Source organism: Nerophis ophidion, unplaced genomic scaffold (assembly GCF_033978795.1).
Source record: "Nerophis ophidion isolate RoL-2023_Sa unplaced genomic scaffold, RoL_Noph_v1.0 HiC_scaffold_65, whole genome shotgun sequence".
Lineage (NCBI taxonomy): Eukaryota > Metazoa > Chordata > Actinopteri > Syngnathiformes > Syngnathidae > Nerophis > Nerophis ophidion.
The window spans coordinates 462832-477953 of record NW_026906987.1 but is presented as its reverse complement, the minus strand read 5'-3'; the positions used below and the strand labels follow the sequence as shown (position 1 = coordinate 477953).

The 15122-nt window shown below is 35.4% G+C and overlaps 1 long non-coding RNA gene across 1 annotated transcript; it reads right to left on the bottom strand.

Annotated features, from left to right (window-relative positions):
- Positions 1 to 9516: 9516 nt before the first annotated feature.
- LOC133547124 (uncharacterized) lies at positions 9517 to 14709 on the bottom strand. The gene is made up of 3 exons (XR_009805345.1): positions 14034 to 14709; positions 10404 to 10606; positions 9517 to 10324 (listed from the first exon to the last, which is right to left on the bottom strand). It is a non-coding gene; the product is annotated as an uncharacterized LOC133547124 (long non-coding RNA).
- Positions 14710 to 15122: the final 413 nt, after the last annotated feature.

Below are 15122 nucleotides of genomic sequence, written 5' to 3'. Positions count from 1 at the left end.
ATTATTAGCTAACAACAGCCACATCTAATGCATGTGTTACGCAGGTATGTAGTTACATCATTACATCCAAATGACTATTATTAGCTAACAACAGCCACATCTAATGCATGTGTTACGCAGGTATGTAGTTACATCATTACATCCAAATGACTATTATTAGCTAACAACAGCCACATGTAATGCATGTGTTACGCAGGTATGTAGTTACATCATTACATCCAAATGACTATTATTAGCTAACAACTAATGCATCTGTTACGCAGGTATGTAGTTACATCGTTACATCCAAATGACTATTATTAGCTAACAACAGCCACATCTAATGCATGTGTTACGCAGGTATGTAGTTACATCATTACATCCAAATGACTATTATTAGCTAACAACAGCCACATGTAATGCATGTGTTACGCAGGTATGTAGTTACATCATTACATCCAAATGACTATTATTAGCTAACAACAGTCACATCTAATGCATGTGTTACGCAGGTATGTAGTTACATCATTACATCCAAATGACTATTATTAGCTAACAACAGCCACATGTAATGCATGTGCTACGCAGGTATGTAGTTACATCATTACATCCAAATGACTATTATTAGCTAACAACAGCCACATCTAATGCATGTGTTACGCAGGTATGTAGTTACATCATTACATCCAAATGACTATTATTAGCTATCAACAGCCACATGTAATGCATGTGTTACGCAGGTATGTAGTTACATCATTAAATCCAAATGACTATTATTAGCTAACAACAGTCACATCTAATGCATGTGGTACGCAGGTATGTAGTTACATCATTACATCCAAATGACTATTATTAGCTAACAACAGCCACATCTAGTGCATGTGTTACGCAGGTATGTAGTTACATCATTACATCCAAATGACTATTATTAGCTAACAACAGCCACATCTAATGCATGTGTTACGCAGGTATTTAGTTACATCATTACATCCAAATGACTATTATTAGCTAACAACAGCCACATCTAATGCATGTGTTACGCAGGTATGTAGTTACATCATTACATCCAAATGACTATTATTAGCTAACAACAGCCACATGTAATGCATGTGTTACGCAGGTATGTAGTTACATCATTACATCCAAATGACTATTATTAGCTAACAACAGCCACATGTAATGCATGTGTTACGCAGGTATGTAGTTACATCATTACATCCAAATGACTATTATTAGCTAACAACTAATACATGTGTTACGCAGGTATGTAGTTACATCATTACATCCAAATGACTATTATTAGCTAACAACAGCCACATGTAATGCATGTGTTACGCAGGTATGTAGTTACATCATTACATCCAAATGACTATTAATAGCTAACAACAGCGACATCTAATGCATGTGTTACGCAGGTATGTAGTTACATCATTACATCCAAATGACTATTATTAGCTAACAACAGCCACATCTAATGCATGTGTTACGCAGGTATGTAGTTACATCATTACATCCAAATGACTATTATTAGCTAACAACAGTCACATCTAATGCATGTGGTACGCAGGTATGTAGTTACATCATTACATCCAAATGACTATTATTAGCTAACAACAGCCACATCTAGTGCATGTGTTACGCAGGTATGTAGTTACATCATTACATCCAAATGACTATTATTAGCTAACAACAGCCACATCTAATGCATGTGTTACGCAGGTATGTAGTTACATCATTACATCCAAATGACTATTATTAGCTAACAACAGCCACATCTAATGCATGTGTTACGCAGGTATGTAGTTACATCATTACATCCAAATGACTATTATTAGCTAACAACAGCCACATGTAATGCATGTGTTACGCAGGTATGTAGTTACATCATTACATCCAAATGACTATTATTAGCTAACAACTAATGCATCTGTTACGCAGGTATGTAGTTACATCGTTACATCCAAATGACTATTATTAGCTAACAACAGCCACATCTAATGCATGTGTTACGCAGGTATGTAGTTACATCATTACATCCAAATGACTATTATTAGCTAACAACAGCCACATGTAATGCATGTGTTACGCAGGTATGTAGTTACATCATTACATCCAAATGACTATTATTAGCTAACAACAGTCACATCTAATGCATGTGTTACGCAGGTATGTAGTTACATCATTACATCCAAATGACTATTATTAGCTAACAACAGCCACATGTAATGCATGTGCTACGCAGGTATGTAGTTACATCATTACATCCAAATGACTATTATTAGCTAACAACAGCCACATCTAATGCATGTGTTACGCAGGTATGTAGTTACATCATTACATCCAAATGACTATTATTAGCTATCAACAGCCACATGTAATGCATGTGTTACGCAGGTATGTAGTTACATCATTAAATCCAAATGACTATTATTAGCTAACAACAGTCACATCTAATGCATGTGGTACGCAGGTATGTAGTTACATCATTACATCCAAATGACTATTATTAGCTAACAACAGCCACATCTAGTGCATGTGTTACGCAGGTATGTAGTTACATCATTACATCCAAATGACTATTATTAGCTAACAACAGCCACATCTAATGCATGTGTTACGCAGGTATTTAGTTACATCATTACATCCAAATGACTATTATTAGCTAACAACAGCCACATCTAATGCATGTGTTACGCAGGTATGTAGTTACATCATTACATCCAAATGACTATTATTAGCTAACAACAGCCACATGTAATGCATGTGTTACGCAGGTATGTAGTTACATCATTACATCCAAATGACTATTATTAGCTAACAACAGCCACATGTAATGCATGTGTTACGCAGGTATGTAGTTACATCATTACATCCAAATGACTATTATTAGCTAACAACTAATACATGTGTTACGCAGGTATGTAGTTACATCATTACATCCAAATGACTATTATTAGCTAACAACAGCCACATGTAATGCATGTGTTACGCAGGTATGTAGTTACATCATTACATCCAAATGACTATTATTAGCTATCAACAGCCACATGTAATGCATGTGTTACGCAGGTATGTAGTTACATCATTACATCCAAATGACTATTATTAGCTAACAACAGCCACATCTAATGCATGTGTTACGCAGGTATGTAGTTACATCATTACATCCAAATGACTATTATTAGCTAACAACAGCCACATCTAGTGCATGTGTTACGCAGGTATGTAGTTACATCATTACATCCAAATGACTATTATTAGCTAACAACAGCCACATCTAATGCATGTGTTACGCAGGTATGTAGTTACATCATTACATCCAAATGACTATTATTAGCTAACAACAGCCACATGTAATGCATGTGTTACGCAGGTATGTAGTTACATCATTACATCCAAATGACTATTATTAGCTAACAACTAATGCATCTGTTACGCAGGTATGTAGTTACATCGTTACATCCAAATGACTATTATTAGCTAACAACAGCCACATCTAATGCATGTGTTACGCAGGTATGTAGTTACATCATTACATCCAAATGACTATTATTAGCTAACAACAGCCACATGTAATGCCTGTGTTACGCAGGTATGTAGTTACATCATTACATCCAAATGACTATTATTAGCTAACATCTAATGCATGTGTTACGCAGGTATGTAGTTACATCATTACATCCAAATGACTATTATTAGCTAACATCTAATGCATGTGTTACGCAGGTATGTAGTTACATCATTACATCCAAATGACCATTATTAGCTAACAACAGCCACATCTAATGCATGTGTTACGCAGGTATGTAGTTACATCATTACATCCAAATGACCATTATTAGCTAACAGCAGCCTCATGTAATGCATGTGTTACGCAGGTATGTAGTTACATCATTACATCCAAATGACTATTATTAGCTAACAACAGCCACATCTAATGCATGTGTTACGCAGGTATGTAGTTACATCATTACATCCAAATGACTATTAATAGCTAACAACAGCCACATCTAATGCATGTGTTACGCAGGTATGTAGTTACATCATTACATCCAAATGACTATTATTAGCTAACAACTAATGCATGTGTTACGCAGGTATGTAGTTACATCATTACATCCAAATGACTATTATTAGCTAACAACAGCCACATCTAATGCATGTGTTACGCAGGTATGTAGTTACATCATTACATCCAAATGACTATTATTAGCTAACAACAGCCACATCTAATGCATGTGTTACGCAGGTATGTAGTTACATCATTACATCCAAATGACTATTATTAGCTAACAACAGCCACATGTAATGCATGTGTTACGCAGGTATGTAGTTACATCATTACATCCAAATGACTATTATTAGCTAACAACTAATGCATCTGTTACGCAGGTATGTAGTTACATCGTTACATCCAAATGACTATTATTAGCTAACAACAGCCACATCTAATGCATGTGTTACGCAGGTATGTAGTTACATCATTACATCCAAATGACTATTATTAGCTAACAACAGCCACATGTAATGCATGTGTTACGCAGGTATGTAGTTACATCATTACATCCAAATGACTATTATTAGCTAACAACAGCCACATCTAATGCATGTGTTACGCAGGTATGTAGTTACATCATTACATCCAAATGACTATTATTAGCTAACAACAGCCACATGTAATGCATGTGTTACGCAGGTATGTAGTTACATCATTACATCCAAATGACTATTATTAGCTAACAACAGCCACATCTAATGCATGTGTTACGCAGGTATGTAGTTACATCATTACATCCAAATGACTATTATTAGCTATCAACAGCCACATGTAATGCATGTGTTACGCAGGTATGTAGTTACATCATTACATCCAAATGACTATTATTAGCTAACAACAGTCACATCTAATGCATGTGGTACGCAGGTATGTAGTTACATCATTACATCCAAATGACTATTATTAGCTAACAACAGCCACATGTAATGCATGTGTTACGCAGGTATGTAGTTACATCATTACATCCAAATGACTATTATTAGCTAACAACAGCCACATGTAATGCATGTGTTACGCAGGTATGTAGTTACATCATTACATCCAAATGACTATTATTAGCTAACAACTAATACATGTGTTACGCAGGTATGTAGTTACATCATTACATCCAAATGACTATTATTAGCTAACAACAGCCACATGTAATGCATGTGTTACGCAGGTATGTAGTTACATCATTACATCCAAATGACTATTATTAGCTAACAACAGCCACATCTAATGCATGTGTTACGCAGGTATGTAGTTACATCATTACATCCAAATGACTATTATTAGCTATCAACAGCCACATGTAATGCATGCGTTACGCAGGTATGTAGTTACATCATTACATCCAAATGACTATTATTAGCTAACAGCCACATCTAATGCATGTGTTACGCAGGTATGTAGTTACATCATTACATCCAAATGACTATTATTAGCTAACATCTAATGCATGTGTTACGCAGGTATGTAGTTACATCATTACATCCAAATGACCATTATTAGCTAACAACAGCCACATCTAATGCATGTGTTACGCAGGTATGTAGTTACATCATTACATCCAAATGACCATTATTAGCTAACAACAGCCTCATGTAATGCATGTGTTACGCAGGTATGTAGTTACATCATTACATCCAAATGACTATTAATAGCTAACAACAGCCACATCTAATGCATGTGTTACGCAGGTATGTAGTTACATCATTACATCCAAATGACTATTATTAGCTAACAACTAATGCATGTGTTACGCAGGTATGTAGTTACATCATTACATCCAAATGACTATTATTAGCTAACAACAGCCACATGTAATGCATGTGTTACGCAGGTATGTAGTTACATCATTACATCCAAATGACTATTATTAGCTAACATCTAATGCATGTGTTACGCAGGTATGTAGTTACATCATTACATCCAAATGACTATTATTAGCTAACATCTAATGCATGTGTTACGCAGGTATGTAGTTACATCATTACATCCAAATGACTATTATTAGCTAACAACAGCCACATCTAATGCATGTGTTACGCAGGTATGTAGTTACATCATTACATCCAAATGACTATTATTAGCTAACAACTAATGCATGTGTTACGCAGGTATGTAGTTACATCATTACATCCAAATGACTATTAATAGCTAACAACAGCCACATCTAATGCATGTGTTACGCAGGTATGTAGTTACATCATTACATCCAAATGACTATTATTAGCTAACAACAGCCACATCTAATGCATGTGTTACGCAGGTATGTAGTTACATCATTACATCCAAATGACTATTATTAGCTAACAACAGCCACATCTAATGCATGTGTTACGCAGGTATGTAGTCACATCATTACATCCAAATGACTATTATTAGCTAACAACAGCCACATCTAATGCATGTGTTACGCAGGTATGTAGTTACATCATTACATCCAAATGACTATTAATAGCTAACAACAGCCACATCTAATGCATGTGTTACGCAGGTATGTAGTTACATCATTACATCCAAATGACTATTATTAGCTAACAACTAATGCATGTGTTACGCAGGTCTGTAGTTACATCATTACATCCAAATGACTATTATTAGCTAACAACAGCCACATCTAATGCATGTGTTACGCAGGTATGTAGTTACATCATTACATCCAAATGACTATTATTAGCTAACAACAGCCACATCTAATGCATGTGTTACGCAGGTATGTAGTTACATCATTACATCCAAATGACTATTATTAGCTAACAACAGCCACATGTAATGCATGTGTTACGCAGGTATGTAGTTACATCATTACATCCAAATGACTATTATTAGCTAACATCTAATGCATGTGTTACGCAGGTATGTAGTTACATCATTACATCCAAATGACTATTATTAGCTAACATCTAATGCATGTGTTACGCAGGTATGTAGTTACATCATTACATCCAAATGACTATTATTAGCTAACAACAGCCACATCTAATGCATGTGTTACGCAGGTATGTAGTTACATCATTACATCCAAATGACTATTATTAGCTAACAGCCACATGTAATGCATGTGTTACGCAGGTATGTAGTTACATCATTACATCCAAATGACTATTATTAGCTAACAACAGCCACATGTAATGCATGTGTTACGCAGGTATGTAGTTACATCATTACATCCAAATGACTATTATTAGCTAACATCTAATGCATGTGTTACGCAGGTATGTAGTTACATCATTACATCCAAATGACTATTATTAGCTAACAACAGCCACATCTAATGCATGTGTTACGCAGGTATGTAGTTACATCATTACATCCAAATGACTATTATTAGCTAACAACAGCCACATCTAGTGCATGTGTTACGCAGGTATGTAGTTACATCATTACATCCAAATGACTATTATTAGCTAACAACAGCCACATCTAATGCATGTGTTACGCAGGTATGTAGTTACATCATTACATCCAAATGACTATTATTAGCTAACAACAGCCACATGTAATGCATGTGTTACGCAGGTATGTAGTTACATCATTACATCCAAATGACTATTATTAGCTAACAACAGCCACATGTAATGCATGTGTTACGCAGGTATGTAGTTACATCATTACATCCAAATGACTATTAGCTAACAACTAATGCATGTGTTACGCAGGTATGTAGTTACATCATTACATCCAAATGACTATTATTAGCTAACAACAGCCACATGTAATGCATGTGTTACACAGGTATGTAGTTACATCATTAGATCCAAATGACTATTAGCTAACAACTAATGCATGTGTTACGCAGGTATGTAGTTACATCATTACATCCAAATGACTATTATTAGCTAACAACAGCCACATCTAATGCATGTGTTACGCAGGTATGTAGTTACATCATTACATCCAAATGACTATTATTAGCTAACAACTAATGCATGTGTTACACAGGTATGTGGTTACATCATTACATCCAAATGACTATTATTAGCTAACAACAGCCACATGTAATGCATGTGTTACGCAGGTATGTAGTTACATCATTACATCCAAATGACTATTATTAGCTAACAACAGCCACATTTAATGCATGTGTTACGCAGGTATGTAGTTACATCATTACATCCAAATGACTATTATTAGCTAACAACTAATGCATGTGTTACGCAGGTATGTAGTTACATCATTACATCCAAATGACTATTATTAGCTAACAACAGCCACATGTAATGCATGTGTTACGCAGGTATGTAGTTACATCATTACATCCAAATGACTATTATTAGCTAACATCTAATGCATGTGTTACGCAGGTATGTAGTTACATCATTACATCCAAATGACTATTATTAGCTAACAACAGCCACATGTAATGCATGTGTTACGCAGGTATGTAGTTACATCATTACATCCAAATGACTATTATTAGCTAACAACTAATGCATGTGTTACGCAGGTATGTAGTTACATCATTACATCCAAATGACTATTATTAGCTAACAACTAATGCATGTGTTACGCAGGTATGTAGTTACATCATTACATCCAAATGACTATTATCAGCTAACAACTAATGCATGTGTTACGCAGGTATGTAGTTACATCATTACATCCAAATGACTATTATTAGCTAACAACTAATGCATGTGTTACGCAGGTATGTAGTTACATCATTACATCCAAATGACTATTATTAGCTAACAACTAATGCGTGTGTTACGCAGGTATGTAGTTACATCATTACATCCAAATGACTATTATTAGCTAACAACTAATGCGTGTGTTACGCAGGTATGTAGTTACATCATTACATCCAAATGACTATTATTAGCTAACAACTAATGCATGTGTTACGCAGGTATGTAGTTACATCATTACATCCAAATGACTATTATTAGCTAACAACTAATGCATGTGTTACGCAGGTATGTAGTTACATCATTACATCCAAATGACTATTATTAGCTAACAACTAATGCATGTGTTACGCAGGTATGTAGTTACATCATTACATCCAAATGACTATTATTAGCTAACAACTAATGCATGTGTTACGCAGGTATGTAGTTACATCATTACATCCAAATGACTATTATTAGCTAACAACTAATGCATGTGTTACGCAGGTATGTAGTTACATCATTACGTCCTAGAAGCTGAAAGAAGGAGGGATATGCTGTGTGAAATCAATTGGAAAGTTAGCGCCCTCTAGACATCTGTGTAAATGTTGCAAACAGCCCCTTTAAGGCCTTTGCAAATGTTCCAGTCTGAAGTGAGACCTTAACGAGATGAAGGAATTGTGCTGACAAACTGCTCAGCACAGACTTTAGACATCTAGTGGGTAACTCATCAAGGTGTGTATGTTAATGTTAGATATGTGCCGTCTCCAAGCAGAAGAACATATTTCACCTTGGCTCTTGTTCGCTTTCTGCTGACTTCACCCATTTTATAGTTTTATTTCTGTTTATGATAATCACATTTGGCACTTCTGCCTTGCATAGGTTAGAGTCCAAGCCAGGGATAAATTCCAAGCCAGGGTTGGTTCAGGAAGTAAAAACTAAAGCTGAAACAATTCATGTGAATGAATCGCTGTGGCCAAACTACTAAAAGTGGGAGGAGAGGAAAAGTGTGAGGCTGAATCTTCAGGTGGCAAAGCATCCAAGAAAAGGAAAGTGAAATGTGAAATCAGACACGGTAAAGCCAAACATTGACTGGACGCTTGTTTCAAGCCACTTAACCGCAGTGATTGATTACTTGTATTAGTAGATTGCACATTACAGTACATATTCCGTATAATTGACCACTAAATGTTAACACCCAAATAAGTTTTTCGACTTGTTTAAGTTGGGGTCCACGTTAATCAAGTCATGGTAAGTGACCATCATGAAAGATAAAGATGGTACATTTCAACATGATAAGATCTGCTGCTATGAATATTACTGAGTTACCTGTTACATCTCAGGACAACAGGTGTGTACTTGTGGTTTAAAGACTACTTTACACGCTATGTCAACCTTTTCCAGCGTGTCTTTACAGTAGCAAAATGTATGTTTGAGGACTATATCAGACAACATGGGTTGCCAGAGTGTAGTCACACAGACCAGGTAGGCAATTGGAGTCAGACCTTGTAAAACACTTTGGAAAACCTTGCTGGAATAGTTACCTCTACTGCCCCCCAGTGGCCGTTAGAAAGGATGCACACATTTTGTGTTGAAGTCCTTAAAGCTGTCTTTCACGTTTTGTCTTGTCCTTTGTGTCCCAGATGAAGTCGTGAGTGGCTCAATTCAATGTCCAGTACTGTGGAAATATCTTTGGATATGACAATCGGTTTATTTTAAGCTATCAAACTGAAATCAAATGTAGACTATAGAACATAAAGTATGCTGACCTTGGCTTGAATGGAACATTGTCACAGCAGCGAGACCTGACCACGCACGGCACCGTCCTAAACTGTTTGTGTCCTCCATGCAATCGCCCCGAATACTCCTACCTGAACCCAATTAAATCACGTTACCATGGCAACTGCACCATAGCAACGGTCCCATCCCTGTCAACATTTCCTGGCACTCAAGAGGAAGTGGGTGGAGCAATCTGCCAAAAAGGAAATTCAGCATCAACAGAGCCAGCAATCAAATGGAGAAAACAAAATAAAAACAAAATAAACAAATAAGGAAATTTGGCTCCAACAAAATGCAAAGTAAATATCTGTAGGATGATGTACAATATTGGCTTTTGCCTGACACTCCGAACTTTGATTGATATTGATATTGTTTTGGGGATGTTTAAAAAGAAAACACATTAAACACAAAACCCAATATTGGAATTTTTTGTTTTATCCACGAATGTAAGTTCGTAAAAAAAAAAATAATAATAAAAAAAATAAATAAACATCCTTCCACAAACAATTCAGCCATTTTCTCCCACTGTTATATTGCATAAAGGTCTGGGGACATACATATAAAATAATCACAACACAATCAAAAGAAAGTAATGAAGATAATTAATCAAATGGATTATAGAAACCCAACAAAAAAATCATGAAGTCACACATTTTAAAAATTAATAAAAGACAACTGTTCAAATGATGTATAAAGTAAATAATAAAATGCTTCCTGAAGTGGTCCAGAAGATGTTTCAGATGTGAACCAGTACATATGTATATCATATAAAGGTGATAATCTATGGGATTATTAACAATTAGAAGTAGAAATAAGTAATAATTTTATATTTCAAACTATGTAATCTATAAATGTAAAGATCATATTAAACAGATTGTTAGACAAACAACAATGTCACACATGTTATATGTGCTGATGTTGTTAGAAAGTCAGAATGAAAGTCTGGACAGTTTATTTCAAATCCTGCAGTTTCATTTGCTGCTGCTGTTCTCACCAGCACACTTGTGTTTCTTACACTGGTACTTAGAAGACAATCTTTCACCACACACACTGCAACTCAACACTTTCTCTCCTGGGTGTCTTCTCATGTGTGCTACAAGCTTTGATCGCTCACAAAAGCTTCTGTTGCAGATTGAACAGGAATGTCATTTTTCACCAGTGTGTGTTCTCATGTGTACAATCTCATCAGTTTCCCCTCACAGCAGTCAGGGTACTTCCAGCTGACACATAAAAAGACCTTCAGGAGAATGCCTTCCCAGGCCAACGTCCAATCCACCTTATTCATACAAAAATATCTTAAAAGTCATTCCTGCAATCCATAAAAGTGTGCTGTTGTCTCTCTGAATAAGTCATACACACACAGGAAATAATGTACCACATGCCAGCCTGCACGCAGTAGTACTAGTGATGAGCTCCCCCTGCTGGTGGACAATAATTACTGTCATTTTCACATTCCTCTTTAGAGACATGTCTGTGTAAAAGAAAAAAAAAAAAAAAAAAGCAAATTGAACACAGTCAACATGTTGGCCAAAAAAAATGACATCTGTATTGGTTTCATTTAGATAGTGTCACCACAGATAAACTGGGAAGACGTAATCAGATTACTAACTACTCCTCCAAAAGATAACTTATTTACATAATTTATAATAACAATAATAATAATGGATTGGATTAGTTTTGTGTTTCTAGACATTCAAATTGTGTTAGAGAGAGAATTCAGAAGGCATCTTTCATGCAGTCATCACATTCAATGTGGTAAGCTACATTTAGTTATAATAATAACATTAATAATATTAATAATAACTATTATTATAACTAGATGAAGCAATTCCTAAAGGAATTACGTGTGAATGCTCCAATGCTGAAGTTGAACTGAAAAGTTGACAGAATGTAGTCTGAATGTAAGAATAGTTTGAATGTTGGAATGCTGAAGAGTTTGAATTTCCACGAAAACCAGAATTTAGTTTGGATTTTGAGAAAGTGATGGTTTGATGTTGGAATGGTTTGAATAGGTAGGAAAATGTGGGGCTTGTGCAGTTTGGAAAAATGTCACTCCGGTGGGTGTATGGATGTGTGGAAGGTACGTAGACACAGAAAAGTCCCTCACAAGCATGTTTGTGTGATTGACAGAAATATTTAAATTCAATGTCCAGAGGTATTAACACATTAGTCAATCAAACAAACGGTCAATGAAAATGAAGGCAATAACTTTGCAGTCATGGATACACCGTCTGTGTGTTTGTTTTCTCCGGCTGCGGCTTTCAAACTGCATACCAAAGGTCTTCTAAGGCAGTGGTTCTCAAATGGGGGTACGCGTACCCTTGGGGGTACTTAAAGGTATGCCAAGGGGTACGTGAGATTTTTTTTAGAATATTCTAAAAATAGCAACAATTCAGCTTTATAAATATATTTATTGAATAATACTCCAACAAAATATGAATATAGGTTCATAAACTGAGAAAAGAAATACAACAATGCAATATTCATTTTTGTGGACATGTTCCATAAATATTGATGTTAAAGAGTTCTTTTTTTGTGGAGAAATGTTTAGAATTAAGTTGATGAATCCAGATGGATCTCTATTACAATCCCCAAGGAGGGCACTTTAAGTTGATGATTACTTCTATATGTAGAAATCTTTGTTTAAAATTGAATCACTTGTTTATTTTTCAACAAGCTTTTAGTTATTTTTACATGTTTTTTTCCCAATAGTTCAAGAAAGACCACTACATATGAGCAATATTTTGCACTGTTATACAATTTAATAAATCAGAAACTGATGACATAGTGCTGTATTTTACTTCTCAATCCTTTTTTTTTCAACCAAAAATTATTTGCTCTGATTAGGGGGTACTTGGATTAAAAAAGAATTCACAGGGGGTACATCACTGAAAAAAGGTTGAGAACCACTGTTCTAAGGTTTGGTCGGAAAGCATAAAAAAGGACACTGAAAAATTCCATAAAACCTTGAACTATTTGTTTTTAATTGTATCTGAATTTAAAATGCATCCTCCAGTTTGTGGCTATTACAAGGCATATTTCCAGAGGATATGCATTTTTACAGCATGTTTTAAATAGATAGCATTTCAAAAATAACTTCTGGGAATATTATATTGATCAACTAATTCTTATTTAGGGGGCTTAGTGAGCAGAACAGAGGCATTGACTCCATTGTTGGAATTAGGATAGTTAAGATTTTGCTAACGTTTGTTTAGGACTTAGAATGCATAAAAATAAAAACATTATTATCTTACATAAGCATTGTGACAGGCAAAATAAAATTAAAAAAATCAGATTCCCCTTTGATAATTTTTCTACATCCTGTGAACGGGTTGATGCTGTGCTGAAAGTGAGAAAATAAATACAAATTTCAGCAAAAAAATGGCTGGCAAACGTTTTAAAACCTGGTCAAGGAGATGCATGTGTATGTTGTAAAATGATGTTAGAATTACCTTTATTATTTGGGTTAAGGGGGCCCCGTCATGGGGGCCGCCCCCGGCCCAGCTCTGACTTGTTCCACCACTGGTCATTGTGATTATATTATATATTCCAAATGTCATTTTATTGTTATTAGTCAAATATAAAGTTAGTAAAGATGTGGGAGTAATAAGTCAACAAACCTGTTTTGTGTAACACAACTTGATGCTTCGTGAAAACAGCGTCCAGTAGTTGATTGTAATCCTCTTTTGTTCTAGAAAGTTCCGCCTCGTATTCTGCTATCGTTCTTTCTAACACTACAAATATTTCTTCAACGGCAGCAGTTAGTCGCTGATCCACCAACGCTCTCAACATTTGTAATGTAGACATTTTCACACAATCACAACACTTTACTCTCACACTTGATCTCTACTTAGCGATGTGTTGATAACTTCTGTGTCTTCTGTTAGCAGCTAACAAGCTAAGCTAACTAGCCAGCTAAGCTAACTAACAAGCAAAGCTAGCACGAGAAGCGGCACAGTGCTTCTAGCGCATCGAGACGATGTTTATCCTTGAATAAAGAATCAAAGATGTATTTTATACGACGTAAATATTTCAAACTGGAGAACAAATAATAAGACTGACTTCTTCTTCTTCTTTTGTTTTTATGGCGGTTGGCAAGCAACCTTGTGGTGTGCATTAGCGCCACCTACTGTAATGGAGTGTGGACCGAGGTGGATCCCTACTCTATATTCTTTTATTAACCCAGTGTTTTTTAAATATGTTTATATTGCTTTATATCCTATGTGTTCTGAATGCAATCCTAATATACTTCCCACTTCTAACCTAATATTTTCTTTTGCTAACTTACTTTCCAGTATTTCTCTTTCTCTATTGTATTTCTTACATTGTATTAAAACATGGTCATTATTTTTTATCTGATGGCAAGAATCACACAGCCCTGTATTATGTTTCCAATCAATTTTAGTGAACTATTTAGATATGTATGTCCTAATCTCATTCTAGTAATAATGTCTTCTTCTTTCCTATTTCTATTCCTCCTCTCATGACACCTACTCTCCTCTGGACTTTGTAAAACCCTCTACCTTTTATTTCCTTATTCCAATTATCCTGCCATTTTTTATTGTGTTCTATCTTCACTTCTTCTATACTGTGCTTAATCTCCATGTTTACTTCTATTTTAGTGGTTGCTTGTTTTGCGTATCTATCAGCTAACTCATTTCCCTCAACTCCTACATGAGCAGGAACCCAGAGAAATGTTACCACACCTC